The sequence below is a fragment of the Anthonomus grandis genome, chromosome 10 (assembly GCF_022605725.1).
Source record: "Anthonomus grandis grandis chromosome 10, icAntGran1.3, whole genome shotgun sequence".
Classification (NCBI taxonomy): domain Eukaryota; kingdom Metazoa; phylum Arthropoda; class Insecta; order Coleoptera; family Curculionidae; genus Anthonomus; species Anthonomus grandis.
The window spans coordinates 26,988,456-27,002,261 of NC_065555.1; the positions used below are offsets into that span (position 1 = coordinate 26,988,456).

At 31.1% G+C, this 13,806-nt stretch overlaps 1 protein-coding gene across 2 annotated transcripts in view; it reads left to right on the forward strand.

The window, feature by feature from the left end:
- The first annotated feature begins 434 nt into the window (after window positions 1-434).
- LOC126741452 (aquaporin AQPAe.a) overlaps window positions 435-13,806 on the forward strand; it is an 87,040-nt gene continuing 73,668 nt past the window's right edge. For both annotated transcript variants that reach the window (XM_050447865.1, XM_050447867.1), the window contains exon 1: window positions 435-592. The gene's annotated coding sequence lies outside the window, so the exon portion shown is untranslated. The remainder of the gene's footprint in view (window positions 593-13,806) is intronic.

Below are 13,806 nucleotides of genomic sequence, written 5' to 3' on the forward strand. Positions count from 1 at the left end.
ATTCAAATAATAATTCGTACGTCTCAATATTTTGATTTGGTGGTATATGAAAATAGTCTATTATAGGCAGCTGATGTCAGTCACTATTTTTATTCCTATTATATCAAATATATTACAGACGATAATTTTGTAATATGTTTGTTTAACTCTGTAGCCCTAATATATTCGGGCTACAAAGTTTTTGCCTCAGGATTAAAAGTACTGCACTTTAATTTAAATTGAAAATATAATATACATATTATACCATAGTGTAAGCCTTAAAGAAACAAATTTCCTTGAGTAATTATGTAGATTTTCACTTTAATTTTTGAAGCTCTATTACGTAGTAAAATTTAATATTCTTAATATCCCGTTTCTGTATCACGATTTTTCTTAAATATAAAAAAGCCCCACTATAATCTACTGGGTGTAATAAATTTTTGATATGATGTCACGTCGCAGTAGTCGCCTATCATCATCAACTCCAATCCGTCGCTCATTCAAAGTTTTGCCGAGCGCGAGCCATCAACAGAAGCGCGTCGTGTTTTATTGACCGTGAATATCTCTCACTTCGTTACCCGCGAAAAGTTCTTCTAGTTTTGTCCTTTAGCAGGTAAGTTTCGATATTTTTTTAAATAATTAACGCGTCTTGAAGTTTGATATTTTAATTTCCAATAAATATCACCTTGATATCTTTTTTTTTTTGGTATTGTTGGTAACAAGATCGATGTCTTGAGTGTATCAAACATTTGAAATACAATTTTACACTATTTGCGCTTTTTAAAATCAATTTTTTATGCGTATTAAAAATTGAATTTAAAATGATGACATGTCTTTAACAAATTTCATAGCCTTTTTTCATTATTTATTCAGATATACAGGATGTAACATAAGTAATGACTTTAATTTTAAGGGGTGATTCCTTGTCATATTTTAAGTAAAAAAGTTCATATAAACATATGTCCGGAAATGCTTCGTTTTCGAGATACAGGGTGTTAAACTTTTTTTTTAAATCGATTTTTTATTAATATCTCATAAACGCATTTACCGAATTTGTTAAAATCTTTACATTTTGTTAGTCACTTTATAAGGTACCTTTTGGAATTCTCATATCTGGCCTAGAAATGTCAGGGGCGTGCCCACGGGCTAAGTCGGATGATTTTTTTGTAAAATAAATATCGCCCGGTACATTTTTTGTAAGTATGATATTTTTTAAAAATAAAGCATCTAAAAATTAAACTTTTTTGTCTCCTAATTTTTTTTCGTATCTTGCTTCGTTTAGAAATAAATAATTAAAAATCATATCTCAGCACGTCTCGGGCCTCCATAAAAAAAATAAAATGCTTAAAAATTAACTGACAAATTACCAGCAAGTTTATTATTTAACAACTAAGAAAAAACCTTAAATAAATTTTTTTCAAAACGCATACTTGACCGAAAACAAAAATTAATAAGATCCTATTTTTGATGTTTAAATTTTAATGCAATGGCGTCGCAAATGGTTACCTATTTAAAATTTATTTGTTGTTTGTGTACGCCACCATTTTTTTTGTGCGAGATATTTGTACAAATTTAAGCAATTAAAAATACGATCGCTTAATTTTTGTGAAAAATAATAAAAACTTACTTTAGTTTTAAATATCATCAAAATTTTATTAAATCAAATGCTCGAAATGAGAACCACGACTGTCAATACAAGCACGCAATCTTCTTCCCATCGACTGGCGCACACGTTCGAAAATTCCTGGTGTGTTGCGTATGACATTAGAAGAGTTTACAATCCGATTTTTCAAATCGTTTTTATCCACAACTGGCGTCGCATAAGCAAGCGATTTCAGATATCCCCAAAAGAAATAGTCCAGAGGATTCAGGTCTGGAGATCGTGCTGGCCATAGCTGAGGTCCCCCCCGACCTATCCATTGCTGAGCAAAAGTATCATTTAGATAGTTTCGAGCGACAAGACTAAAATGAGCAGGTGCACCGTCGTGCATAAACCACATGGTGTTTCTTGTTGCTAATGGTACGTCTTCTAATAAATCTGGCAAAATCAGCAATATTTCTTCTAAAAATTGTCTGTAAGTATCACTATTCAGCCTAGGAGGGAGAAAGTGCGGTCCGATAAGATGATTACCGATAATTCCGGCCCAAACATTCACGGAAAACTGCTGTTGAAATCCACCTTCTCCAATGGCATGGGGATTTTCAAAGTCCCAAAGATGGTTATTGTGGTTAAGTTTCTGATGGCTTCCCGTAAAAACAGCCCTCATCCGTGAAAAGAATTTTAGCCGTAAAATTTGGATTCTGGGCAGTTTTTTGAAGAAACCACTGGCAAAACACTAATCGTGCAGGAAAATCTGTGGAATGGATAAAGTAAATTTGTGTGCAAAACCCTTTAAACACTTTCGTGGCTAATGTTAAACTGTAACGATAATCTTCGCGTGCTAGTTGACGGATCGTCTTCCACTGCTTGCAGAATTGCTTCCTCTAGTTGAGGCGTCATTATTACCCTCGGTCTACCAACGCGTGAGCTCAGCATGAGCATTGACAGATCCAGTCTCACACAGACGGGCATGGAGTCTTATGAAAGTTCTTTCTGCTGGAATTGGTCTACCGGGAAAGCGTTCATGATAAATTCGACGGGATTCTGCACCATTTCCATCTGCAAGGCCATAAATGAAATGCATTTGCCTTTGCATTTGCATTTGCACATGCCTAATTCGGCGTTATTCATAGTTATCTGCACAGTAAAACACATTCAACTAACAGTACCCAGTACCTGGTAAATGTTAATGTATGATATAGGAATGTTCTTATCAGAGAAATTTTTATACATACCTGCATAAATGTAGTATTTCCAATAAAATCAGTTTTGAAGCATTTTAGGTTTTTTTTTATTGAGGCTCGAGACGTGCTAAAATATGGTTTTTAAAATTTATTTTTAAACAAAGCAAGATACGAAAAAAAATTAAAAGTCAAAAAAGGTTTATTTTTAGACGCTTTATTTAAAAAAATATCATACTTACAAAAAATGTACCGGGCGATATTATTTTTACAAAAAAATCATCTGACTTCTGAAAATTCTAGGCCAGATATAAGAATTCCAAAAGGTACCTTATAAAGTGACTAACAAAATCTAAAGATTTTAATAAATTCGGTAAATGCGTTTATGAGATATTAATAAAATATCGATTAAAAAAAAAAGTTTAACACCCTGTATCTCGAAAACGAAGCGTTTCCGAACATATGTTTATATGAACTTCTTTACTTCATAAATGACAAGGAATCACGCCTTAAAATTAAAGTCATCACTTATGTTACACCCTGTATATAAAATTTGGGCATCTTTTATTTTCAGGTGATCATACAATTTTTAAGTTTGATAATTTAATTATCGATATATGTGACCGTGATATAATTTATTTTTGGCATTGTTGTTAACAGGATCGGTGGATATATTAAATATAATAGGCTAAAATACTAAAGTTATTTTAAAATAAGGAATTAAAAAATCTAAGCCCAATTCTTGACATTTTTCGTTACTGCGCTAAAAGGACTCTAGAGTGTATCACAAATTTAAAATCCAATTTTGCACTATTTAATAAAATAGAAGAATAGCATATAGAAAAATAGAAGAATAAAGCACACTGATACAATAGTATCAGTGTGCTAATAGTTTTAGAACACGTATATCCAGATAAATGGAAACAAGCAAATATTATACCGTTACGCAAGATATCTAATCCTGTAAATTTTAAGGATCTGAGACCAATTAGTATTTTACCTGCAGTTTCAAAAATATTAGAAAAACACATATCTAATCAATTAACCATTTTTTAAAATCAATGAGCGTAATTCGTGATTGTAAGTTTGGTTTTCGAAAAAAATTCAGTACTACGACATCTCTAGTAAAATTCACCAATAATATTAGAACTAATCTGGATACAAAAGAAATAACATGCGTTGGACTTTTAGATTTTAGTAAGGCCTTTGATACTATTTATCATGAAATGCTTTTAGCCAAACTAACATATTTTGGATTATCTAAGAATGAAACCTGTTTTTTTAAATCGTATCTTAAAAGCCGAGCGCACTGTGTTTGTTTAAAAACAGAATTTGGCAATACCATCAAATCCAACTTTTTACCTATGAATGCAGGGGTACCACAGGGATCCATATTGGGGCCACTCCTTTTTTCTGTTTATGTAGCAGATATGCACAGTGTCCTTACAGAAGCCAAAATACAGCAATACGCTGATTACTCTCAGATATACCTTTCTTTTTCTCCGAGTGATTTTCCCATATTTCAACAAACTTTTAATATGATTAATCAGTATGCGCAAAAACATAATTTAAGACTTAATGCAAATAAATCATCTATTATTCATTTTGGTAACAATAAAAATCAAGTAGCAGAATTATCTGACACTATTAATATTCAAATAAATGATACCTCTCTGCCAATACTGAAGCGAAAAATTTGGGAATGTTTTTGGATAATGCCCTCTCATTTTAAACTCACATTAAACAAAAACTTGGTATACTTTAAGGAAGCATTTAAGGAAAATAAACTACCTAAAAAACTATTTGACATCAAAAACTAAATATTATTTATGCAATTCTCTTATTTTGTTAATTTTCAACTATGGAATTATCGTTTATCACAACTCTCTTACATTAGGTAACTCTAAATCTATTCAAAAATTACAAAATACATGCATGCGTTTTTAACTTGATCTAGCTTTCAGAAATCACATAACCCCACATGTGAATAATAATTCGATTTTATAAATATTTAATAAACGCAAATATTACATTTTTTTGTTTATATACCGAGTAATAAATTTTTTCGGTATTTCTTGCTCCCTTTCGCGCCTCTTACCTTTAGGATATAAAGTTTTCTTTCTAACTTACACTTATTATGTATTAACCTGTTTCTAATATTTTATATTTGAACTATACCTCTATATTACTTGTAAAGTATTATAGAAAGCAGGGCTACTTCACACACGCTTGTATTCAAACGAGTCTTGTGGACCGGTTATATAATCGTGAGGTGGTCCTTATTTGTCATCTTTTTTTTATTATTATTGTATTGTAACTATAACCACAGATGTAAATAGCTCCGCGGAGCTATTTCCATCATTCTGTGCTATAACTCTCTTTCTTGAGGACAAATAAAAAAGTTTTGAAGTTGAAGTTCGAAGTTAGTTACTTCGTATGGGGCGATAGTTTTCAATTCTGGTAATCGAATTTTTTTATATGCAGGGTGTCCCAAAATTAGTGGACGAAACGCGAACCCTGTATTCTTTGGTCAAAAATAACCTCACTTTTTCCTATAAACATATATCGGAAAACGACCCCCAAGGGAGCTACGCCCCTTTTAAAGGGGGCACCTGATGATGATTTTTCCACTTACTTTCGAAACGGGTAAATATAAAAATTTTAAATATTGGTATTCTCCCAATTTTGATATGCTGAATTTAGTTGTCATTTCATAATTTTCTTTATTTAGTCAGGTGCGTATCATTTAGGGGGTGAGCCTAAAAAAATACTTAAAAAAAAATTGTTTGCAAAGTTTTTGTTTTTTTTTCTTTAAATTTTAAAAAATTTAAAGCTTTTTACGTAAAAAAGTACCTCTTGGTCAATAACGCTAGGAATTACCATTTTCGAGAAAAACGCATTTAAAAATAACGCTGCATAGTATTATTTATAACAATTTTTATTAAAACTCAATAGCACGCTTCAAAAGTAAATTGACAAATAAAATTGCAAACAGATAAAAATACTAATTTATTTGAGGCAAATGTTCAAACAAGTTTCCGTTTTCCTGAATGCATAACCTGGATCTTTTTTGAATGTTTTGGGTCGATCCAAGAATTTCAAATCGGTTTTCTCTTATTTGGCCTGCAGCTGCGAAAATTCGCCTCTGAAGCTCTTCTGGAGTATCAATTTCGGTGGCATAAATAATATTGCACATATTACCCCAAAGATAATAATCCAGAGGATTAAGGTCGGGCGATCGTGCAGGCCAGTTTATTGGACCTCCTCGGCCTATCCATCTGCCTGTAAAATTATTGTCCAGCCAGTTTCTCACCTGTCGGCTGTAGTGAGCTGGTGCCCCATCGTGCTGAAAAATCATTTCCAGCCGAGTTTTTATGGGAACATCGTCCAGTAAATCTCTAAGATTGTTTTGAAGAAAATTTAAATAATGACGACCAGTTAACCTGTGTGGCAAAATAATTGGGCCTATCAATTTATCTCCTATCAAACCCGCCCATACGTTAAAGGAAAATCTATGCTGAAAGTTAGTTCGTCGAACTACTCTCGGATTCTCGATGCTCCAAAAATGAGTATTACGGCTGTTAAAGCACTTACTCCTAGAAAAAGTTGCCTCATCTGACCACAAAATTTTTTGACGAAGATTTGGGTGATTTCAAATCCAATGACAAAAGTCTACTTGAGCTGGAAAATCTTCTTCTTCTAACTCCCGAACACTTTTATAATGGAAAGGATGGTATCCTAACATCTTAGTCATTTTTCCAATCTAAAATTATTTTTAAATATTTTAAATTGCATAGGAAATAAGCCTAAACCTTAGTAAGCCACTAAACATTCCAGTTAGTCGTCAAAATGAATTGTTTTGGGGTGTTTGATGTTTGTGATAAGACTTATCCAAGTAAATAAAGTAAATAATAATAATAATAGTAACTAGAGTATTTTGAATTTAATGCAATCCGACGATAATAATTAATAACAACACTATTTATACCAATCTCAATTTTCAGTTATAAGTACTTAAATTTAATTTTTTGGATATGAAACTAGGTACTTAATTATTTATTTATCATATTTAATTTTACTTACATTTGACTTTGGGATATTGGTAATCTCTTCTAAGGTTCTCAATGATATTTGAGGGTTTTCTTCAATTAAATTCAGTACTTCCCCATAACCATCATTTGCAATTGGTCTTCCTTGCCCTCAAGCACGTTCGAAGGATCCATATTCAAGTAAATTTCTATGAATTCTAACAAAAACTTTCCAATGTGGAAGACTTCTTGCAGGAAACCTCCGCCGATACTCTCGTGCAGCGGCATGTGCGTTTCCATTGCAAAACCCATACATAAAATGAATATCTACTTTTTCACGGGTCGAGAAGCCTTCCATAGTTAAAAAGATATTAACAATTTGAATGCAAAATGACAACTAATCAATTACAACAAATGTTAATGTCATTATGCAGTGTGTCAATTTTTTCCAAAGCCTGCTACTAAGTGTTCATAAAAATTGGTAGTGAAAATAATACTATGCAGCGTTATGTTTAAATGCGTTTTTCTCGAAAATAGTAACTCGTAGAGTTATTGACCAAGAGCTACTTTTTTACGTAAAAAGCTTCAAATGTTTAAACTTAAAAAAAAAAAACAAAAACTTTGCACACAATTTTTTTTTAGGTATTTTTTTAGGCTCACCCCCTAAATGATACGCACCTGACTAAATAATGAAAATTATGAAATGACAACTAAATTCAACATATCAAAATCGTTTGCCGATATATGTTTATAGAAAAAAGTGAGGTTATTTTTGACCAAAGAATACAGGGTTCGCGTTTCATTCACTAATTTTGGGACACCCTGTATAGGAGTGAATGTTAATATAACTTGGTATGTGGCCATTAGTGAAAATTAAGTTTATAATAATAATATGACAAGAGGTGTTGAAATAAATTTACTTTTTATCTTTATTGCTTTAGTGGGAATTTTGTCAGGATCCGGAAAGCATTACTTTTCAATCGCTAGATTTAATAAAAGTAATTTATCTCATGCAGGTACCATAATAATGTCTACTAACAACGAATTTTCAACAGTTACGAAGTTTGATAATCTGCTATCTGAAAAAGTATTTGAATTTTCTATTATCTATCTTAATAATTATAATCTCTATATTATTTGCATTTACAGATCTCCTGACGTGGACGTAAATATATTCTTTCAGAAATTACTGAGCTTGCTTGAGTCCCTACCTTTAAAAAGCAAATTAATTTTATGTGGCGATTTTAACATTGACTTCTCCAAGAATCTCTCCAGTCAATTTTCGACGCATTTGGTATAGTCATGCATATTAACGCAACAACTGGAATTTGTAAAACTAGCTCCAGCACCATAGATTATGTAGTTTCATCTTTCGATCCAGGACTCATTGACAGTACTTACTACAGTCTTAAGTTCAGGTTTCTCTGACCATGAAGCAGTACTGACAAACTTTGTGTTGTCGTCAACAGAAGCAAAAATTCTTCGCGCAAATTAAACCGTATTTTTTCTAACCAAAATTTTGTAAATTTCAAGAACCTTTATCTAACAAGTGACTGGAATGTTCCCTCTGGAGATGTTGATACCGAATTCTCTACCTTTATAAAAACATTATCTAGTTAATCGTTTAAATCCTTTCCTCTTAAGCCTGACAAATATAAACCTTGAACCACAAAAGGCCTATATACATCAGCTAAAAACAAGCGCTCAATATCCCACCTAAAAAAAATTTCAGATAGCACTTTCTTTCCTAATTACGTACAACTTTACAGACAAGTTTACCATAAGACTATAAAGGCTATTATTATAATAGGAGGTTGGCTAAATCCGGTAATCTTGCCAAAGGAACGTGATCTGTTGTTAATGATTTAAGAAATAAAATGTTTGCAAACTTGCCGGAATGCGCTTTAAATCTTCTTGCAACTCTTATTGGCCTGTCATTCTAAATTGCAGTTTTTCCGAAGGCTCTTAAGACTGCGATAATAATTATTCCCTTGCATAAAGGAGGAGGTAAAAAGGAAGCTTCGAACTATCGCCCAATTGCACTTCTCCCCATGCTGTCGAAAACCATAGGCTCCTATCGTTTCTGTCCAAATATAAAATTTTAATTTTTTATTAGTTTTTTAAATTTTTAAATTTTTGAATTTTTAAATTTTTGAATTTTTGAATTTCTGAATTTTTGAATTTTTGAATTTTTGAATTTTTGAATTTTTGAATTTTTGAATTTTTGAATTTTTGAATTTTTGAATTTTTGAATTTTTGAATTTTTGAATTTTTGAATTTTTGAATTTTTGAATTTTTGAATTTTTGAATTTTTAAATTTTTGAATTTTTGAATTTTTGAATTTTTGAATTTTTGAATTTTTGAATTTTTGAATTTTTAAATTTTTGAATTTTTGAATTTTTGAATTTTTGAATTTTTGAATTTTTGAATTTTTGAATTTTTGAATTTTTGAATTTTTGAATTTTTGAATTTTTGAATTTTTGAATTTTTGAATTTTTGAATTTTTGAATTTTTGAATTTTTGAATTTTTGAATTTTTGAATTTTTGAATTTTTGAATTTTTGAATTTTTGAATTTTTGAATTTTTGAATTTTTGAATTTTTGAATTTTTGAATTTTTGAATTTTTGAATTTTTGAATTTTTGAATTTTTGAATTTTTGAATTTTTGAATTTTTGAATTTTTGAATTTTTGAATTTTTGAATTTTTGAATTTTTGAATTTTTGAATTTTTGAATTTTTGAATTTTTGAATTTTTGAATTTTTGAGAGTTTTATTGCTTCTGTTTCTTTTCTTTGGGTTGAAAATGATGTTAACTGTATTGTGGGTAGATTAGTCCTTAAATGTAAGGGTATTTAGTTTTAAGGAAACATTTATTAGAAAATAACTTTTTAAGAGAAATATTGACCTCAGCCACTGCTTCAGATTGTTGGATAAGAATCCAATAGAACTAAAGCTTCCTCTTATATGTCGACGTTTTGACCTTTACAAGATACTACAGAACATTCTCTGACCAGTGTATTTTCTTCTTTAAACAGTACGATGTTACATATTTAACGCCATAAACAGAAACACACACCAAGGCAAAAAACAAACAAAAAATTTATGTAGACAAATACTATTGAAGTTGAATAAAACCTGATGCTCTTGTCATTTGAAGGTTTGGATCAAGATGTTCTTTTGCTTGTTAGGTATTTATATTTATCATATCGTTTCTGCGATTTCTTAACCATGTTTAGTACCAAAGGTCTAAACTTGCTAAGAACAATAACCTTTTAACAGGTTATCAGCAGTTATAATAATTTATTAACAACTTTTCAAATGACCAATAGTTAAGCTGAAATGTTTATTTCCAGTATACTTTACCGTTATCGTAAAAAGGATTAACGTTCGTAAAATTTAATAAATTGCTTATTATTTCACGACTTTAATCAACTATTAATAGTTTACTAATCAACAATTAATAATTTATTTTTTATTTTACTTTTAAAAGATATTTTGATATTAATATGTTTTGAAAATCATCATCACTATCTTTTAGTTGATCTTATAATACTCGGCTATAACTCTACGATGTAAACTAACAGGCCTCTACGTCGGAAGTTTTTTAATTGAGCAAAACCCTTCGTCAAAGGGTTTTGCTACTATGCATCCAAATTTCATCGGCCACTTGGATATAGTTGAGTTGCAGGTGATTTGATATGGATCTATATAATGCCTTAATATCCAGGTTGCCATGACAAAAATTGTATCGTTTGCAAGGAAATAGAGTTTACCGCTAATTTTCAGACATTTATGAACAGTAAAAACATGTTTAGACAATAATAAAATTACTTAATAATTAAATTCGTAAGATGGCATAGGGTGCATTCTGGCAGATGTGAAAACTGTCCAGATGATATATTGTTTCTAATATTATTTACTGTATAATATAGTATGCGAAGCTTTTTAGATATCCTTACCTACATATATTTTTATATTCTAACATTTAATAATACTAATAATAAATGTCTTTTATTATTCAAATTCATTACAAACTTCATACGAAAAAAAATAAACAAAGTACCTGAACCTGGCGCAGTCTAGCTTTATATAGCTACTCCACTGAACCAGATCAGAATGTTGACGTTAATTTTTTTCGTTACACAATAGATTTAGGTGCTTGTTTTTTTCTTTTCTAATTGTAGCCAGAGTATGATTTCTCAAAAATTTATAATTCTCCCAATCTTGTATATCCCTTGTTGCCTCAAATTTTTTTAATGCCTCATTGCGTTATTTTTGAAAAGATGTACCTCACATGTTAGCCAAGGATCTTTAAGTTTAGTAATTCTTGCTTTTTTAAAAGAAGCATGTTTGTTAAAAAGTGTTTGAATTAAATTATTAAAAATTACTATTTTCCTATCGATATTATTTTGATTTAAATGGTTATCCCATAATAGTAAATATATAACCTGCAAAAAAAGTTGGCTATTAACATTTTTAAAGCACCTGTACTCAATTAGTTTAGAAACTATGGGTACCCTATTTAAATTTAGCTCTCAGAAAACCAAGTTGTGATCTAAGATGTTGTCTGCGGAAATGACCCCTTTATTATGTATCAGAGACACATTAGACACAAATATGGCATCAAGAAGAGTGCTGCAAGTAGCCGAGTAGCCGGGAATGGTAAGTTTTTGGAAAAAATTTGTAAGGACAAAAAATGTCGGGGACATCATTTTCTACAACGCTTCTCATTGAGTCCACTCGCTGCGATGAAAATTAGAAAAAGTAGATGGCGCCAAAGTACCCAAAAAAGTGCTTTTTCGCTTTTTGGGATAGAAAAAATTTATTTATTGCAACATTGTCAATTAAAAAGTTGTTCGTCTCAAAAAAACCTACAAAATTCATTTGAAAAATTTTCTTGGCCGATAAAGGACTATTTACACAAATCAGTTCCGTATCAGTTCAGCATAAGTGCTATCCGTGCGGCTCAGTGGTAACAACTCATACACATCCGTCTATAGTCCGTACCGATCACGTACGTAGAAATATCAGAACTTTTTTCAGATGGCTTTTTTTACTGATAAAGAATTGGCTATTATTGCCATAGCTCTGGAAGAGGAAGAGGAAGGAAATCAAATAAAGAAACGAAAATGGGTACATAAAGCTTGGATGAAACGAGAAACTGAAGGAGAATTTATAACTCTATATAAGGAATTGGTAGACGATGAAACAAAATTTTTTGAATATTTCAGAATGTCTCAAAATTATTTTAATATGTTGCTTCATAAAATAGTAAGGCATTTAATAAAACAACACACTCATTGGAGAAAAGCTATTGCACCAAAGGAACGATTAGCAGTTTGTTTGAGGTAAGTAAAAATAAAACAATTTTTATTTATGAAAAAAAAAATCATACAATACAGTAGGTATACAATTTTTTTTTATTTCATCAATTTTTATTTTTGAAACTTGATCTACTTTATCTAAATACAATGTTTATATACTAGTACAATATATGTATTTATTCCTGCTGATAATTACCAAAAAATGATCGGAGTGTATTTGGAAAGGATGTTTGTGTTTGTGATATATCACAGGGAGATGTCAAATTTGTATAGTGGCTTTCACGGTATATTCCTGAAGATCCACTTGGATGTTCACTGGATAATGTCCCAGATGTCTGTGGCGACGCCGTAATCATTCGCATTTCATAATTTTGAACAACATCAAATATTTCTTTTTTTGCTAAGAGTAAATCGTACGAGTTAAACGTTTTTAAAGTAGCACTTATACCACCTAAAAATGCGTCAACGGGATGTGTTGGCGTCGACGTTGATGTAGCAGATTTTTCCGATTTTTCTTTGAATAAATACTCCATTAACTAAGAAGATGCCAAAGGTATCCTTTTTTGAGAAGCTGTTCTTTTTTTAGCCATTTTGGGTGTTTGCTGAATTCGTTTCGCTAGCCTTTGAGTAACGGATGATTGACTTGATTCATCGTCAGTTTGTTTTGATGCAGTTGAAGTGTTTAGTTCATGTACTGCGCCCGGTATTGTGTCCTCTCCACTGACTTGTTCTTCAAAATCTTGCTGTTCCTCAGTCTCATCTTTTTGAAATTAAATATTTCCTTTCGTATCTCTTTCATCAAAAATTTTTTTTAATAATCCTAATGCTTCGGCATATTTATAAAGTTTGATTTTTTTGAGGCTTGTCCACTTTTTGTTGCACTTTTTTTTATAGATTTCCTGAAATTGTCTCTGATATTATTCCATTTCGTCTTACATGCTGACCCTAAAAATACATTTATTTGCAGTTAATAAACATTAAAATTATCATAAAAAGAAGTTTTTCAATAAATAATTTGTTTCTTTTAGGTTTCTAGCTACTGGAGATTCTTTAAAAACTATATCATTTAGTTACCGAATGGGGACTGTACAGTGCAAAACATTGTAATGGAAACTTGCAAAATCATACTTGAAAATCTTATAAATGAAATGTTGCCGCAACCTTCAGAAGACATGTGGAAAACTGTTGCTGACAGCTTTAACACAATTTGGAATTTCCCCAACTGTTTGGGAGCCATAGATGGTAAACATTTTACAATTCAAGTACCCCCAAATAGCGGCTCGCAATTTTTTAATTACAAAAAAACTTTTTCTATTGTATTGTTGGCACTTGTTGATGAACATTACAATTTCGTAGCTGTAGATGTTGGTGCGTATGGTAAAAATAGCGATGGTGGCATTTTTGCAAAATCAAATCTGGGAAAAGCACTTCAAAATAATAGTTTATCTGTCCCACAGCATGCACCATTACCAGGTACAGATATGGAGGCACCTTATGTAATTGTAGGTGATGAGGCATTCTCTCTAAAAAACTATCTCATGCGCCCATATCCAGGAAGAGAACTGAATAATTCTAAGCGCGTGTTTAACTACTGTTTCAGTAGAGCTCGGAGGACCGTTGAAAACGCTTTTGGGATTTTAATACAAAAATTTAGAATCTTCACTAGAAGAATCCAGGCTAAACCGGAAAATGTAG